Source organism: Sinocyclocheilus rhinocerous, unplaced genomic scaffold, assembly GCF_001515625.1.
Source record: "Sinocyclocheilus rhinocerous isolate Xijiao unplaced genomic scaffold, SAMN03320098_v1.1 scaffold2360, whole genome shotgun sequence".
NCBI classification, from domain to species: domain Eukaryota; kingdom Metazoa; phylum Chordata; class Actinopteri; order Cypriniformes; family Cyprinidae; genus Sinocyclocheilus; species Sinocyclocheilus rhinocerous.
The window spans coordinates 61,145-64,926 of record NW_015630061.1 but is presented as its reverse complement, the minus strand read 5'-3'; the positions used below and the strand labels follow the sequence as shown (position 1 = coordinate 64,926).

General features: G+C 37.8%; 1 protein-coding gene across 5 annotated transcripts in view; it reads right to left on the bottom strand.

Moving 5' to 3' along the window:
• Positions 1 to 3,782, bottom strand: part of tab2 (TGF-beta activated kinase 1 (MAP3K7) binding protein 2) — a 48,505-nt gene that overhangs the window by 42,840 nt on the left and 1,883 nt on the right. The window lies entirely within an intron of this gene.

Below are 3,782 nucleotides of genomic sequence, written 5' to 3'. Positions count from 1 at the left end.
GACCGCCTAAAATGAAATGATGATAACGCGAGGCAAGTGTGCGGCAAGCGAATTCATTGAGGGATTTGACAGTGTGATTTATAGATTAAGTATTTCAAATATAGGCTATGCTACATGCACGCACAGAGTTTTTTTTTTCTTCTTACCATCTTTTGGGGGTTTCTTGCTTTTAGACTAGTCGGATTACAAAACTTTCGTTTAAACGTCAGTCAAATTAGTCGTTGCGCACATCCCTAGTTTAGAGCAGATGAAACAGCGCTGACAAACAGCAGAAACACTGTGAGCAACGATGGAGTCAGAAGATCTTCAGTCTACGAGGTAGGGCTGGGAAAATAAATTGATGCATCACGAATCGAGAAATGATTCAGCATCGAATGCATGGCGATTCTTTCTCGAGTGGATTCTGAGGTTAGTTTTGAACAGCAGATGGCGCTGCATTCTTTAGAAACAGCCAAATCCTTACACACACTTGAACCTAAAATAATCATTCATAAGATTGGAAAAGGTTGAAGCGAATCACAAGGGTGTTCACAGTGGACTGTGTTTACATTAATCTGGCGTCATAAAAGCATTCTGAGCCGAGGTGAAATTACAGACTCAGCCGAACGCACAAGCGCTCTTCTTCATGAGTGTTTGAGTGTGTGGATAAAAACTAGAGTCATCTGCTGTTAAAATATAAGCTCAGAATCCATTCCAGAGAATCACCATGCATTCGGAAGATCTCAGAATCGATTCCGCATCGATTTACTGTCCTACGAATGAAGAATGAAGCTCCTATGCTTGAGAAGGGCTCTGTGAAGCCAGAAGCTGGCCACATGGGTCGGGTGCCAGGTATACCTTACAACACTGATCAGCTCTGTCAGAGTCCAGTACCTCGTATTAAGAAAAACGCAAGCAAGTTTGGAACAGCGGCACGTGATTAAATTGTGTGAAATTTAGTGCTGGCCGATACGCTAGATAATCATATCATCCTAACGTCAGCCTGTGAGAATAATGTGTTTTTTTTACTTTAAACCGCATAAACACATTTCATTACACCAAATACACAAAATACTGTTATTTTTAGCAGCGTCATATGACCTCTTTAAGAGATGTGCTTTTAACATAGCTTTGAAAACCGGTAGTGAGTTAATAGATCTGATAGTACGAGGGAGGTCATTCCACAGTTTTGGACCGGCTCGTGAAAAGGCTCTATCTCCCCTGTGGTTGTATTTTGTCCTAGTAACACAAAGGATGTGTTGATTTTCGGAAAAATTATGAACACAGTAATCGAGATCGCCCCCTTTCCAGCGGTGCTCTTACGCTCCTCCATAAAAGCCCAATTCCACGCGCAAATCAGTAAAATCAGTCACGAGACTTTCGCAAAACGGGACGTGCTTGATTTATTAAAGTATATTAGATTTATTCATGTTTTTAAAAGCGTGAAAGAGAGCTTGCGCTGTTCCTCGGGAGGATTACTGTGTATGCGCTCAAAATCAGAACAAAGTCAACTTTTAACGCCAATTAAACGGTCAATTACACGCAAAAATGTGTCAAAATGCAGTGATTAGTGATTATTCACATAAACCCTCGTCGGTTATGTAATAAATGAATGTAAAGCGTTGAGAATGAAAATATGTGTGTAACAGTAAATTGGATCCGTGCAGCTCTTAAAGTGACAGCAGCCTAACATTCCTGCTGCGACCGTGAGCTTAATATTAATCAAACAACAAATACAAAATATCTCCCTGCTCTTGGCTGAAAGACTTTTGTAGCTTTTGTAACAAAGGAAGTTTAAATCTTACAGTGAAGACTATGCTGTTTTGTTATTCAATTTATCTTGTAGGCTACTTTAATACTTTAGACTTGCATTAAAAACGTAAAGCACAGTTTGTTTCATTTGTATCTTTTTTTATTCCATTGTATTACTTTGCTTTTTTAGTACAGTTTAATTATTTTCACTAATTTTGAGGACCTTTTGTTGTTGTTTTTTTAACTAATATTAGTTACTCTAGTACTCTGCTGTGGTATTGAGAATTGTGACATTTCGCTGGTCTCTAAAATGTAGATGTCATTGCAACCTTATTTACAGGAAATATATATTTGATATATATCACTATCTTTAAATAATCTTCCGTATAAATATATATATAGGTTTTTTATTTCATGTGGGGCCATTGACTTCCACAGTATGTGTTTCTTCAGTAGGCTACGGTCAACTATAGCAACAGCTATTTTATTAGGGGAGAAAATGCAATTTGAGTTCTCCTTCAAATCATACAGCCCTACTTTACAAGCTTCATTTACCCTTGCTGTGCTTAGTGAAGAGAAAACTGGACATTTAGCCCACTTCTTATAAAACACAAGGATACTGTACATGGTCACTCAGCACAAAGCCCCAGCATTATGCTGTTGTTTACTGTAACTGTAAGAGAGCAATGTGTGTCTAATGCACTTCTCAGACAGACTGCGAGTCAAACTCTTGCTGCACATTCACACGAGACTGCTTCACTCCTGATACTGTCCTTTATTTTATTGTGAAGTCTTTTCCAGGTTAATACATCACACAACGCCACATTTGGACCGCAGGACTTAGGGTTTAGTTCACCGTGTAACACTGGCCTTCTGATCAGCACACACTCACTGCTGTTTCTGTGCGAGATAGCTTGCAACATTAAAGTGCTGGTCTCGTGTGATTTATCTGATCGTTTATGTTGCTGGAAGTGTAGGGTAAACTGCATTATGGGATACGAGATCACAGGCAGTGTGCAGACCAGACACAGTATATCCAGAAACAGTGCTATTCTCATCACATACACGATCAAGCGCTCCAGTGAAATCTACTTCTGACACGGGATTATTACATTATTATCACTATAAACGCCGCTTAGGTGCGTCAAATTATGCGTTTGGATCTGCCAATAACAAACCAGCAGTTCAGATGTATGTGTGTGTTCTGGACTCGTGAAAGCGAGTGTAATGTGGTTCATCATGATTTTTTATTCCATTGTATTACTTTGCTTTTTTAGTACAGTTTAATTATTTTCACTAATTTTGAGGACCTTTTGTTGTTGTTTTTTTAACTAATATTAGTTACTCTAGTACTCTGCTGTGGTATTGAGAATTGTGACATTTCGCTGGTCTCTAAAATGTAGATGTCATTGCAACCTTATTTACAGGAAATATATATTTGATATATATCACTATCTTTAAATAATCTTCCGTATAAAGTGTTGGTCGTATGACCCACGAATAAGCGTGATTATGAGCAGGCCTAGCTCTGTCTGCTCACACCGAAGCGCACCCGTTTGGTCTTAACGTGACTGAACGGACAAACGCAAGAAAAAGTACGTCGGAATTATTCCTTCCATGTTTTTAATAATCATAACTCTACAGTTAGTTTATATAGTGAAGACTACGCAGTATTATTTTACATCCAGTTACTTAATTTCAGTAGTGTCTTACCTAAATATTATTGATCGAGCTATCGGAAAAACTTCTTTATTTGTACATTTGTTATATTGTTTATTTGTGGTATTTCTTGCCATTTCTTATTTGATTACTGAGTGTTTGCTTGTCTTTAATAATGTTTGAACATTGTATTACTTAAGCTAGAGGTTTTGTTTGTGCTATAAGAATCAGAATCAAGAATTGTGAAATTTGATCAGTAAGGCTTTGGTGTGAAAACAAGCTGTTTGGCAGGGTATATTAAAATCTGAACCATCTAAATCCTGAGTGTCCTGCCCTCTTACTATTATTATTACTACCACTACTACTTTATAGCAACCTGGTTTTATTATATA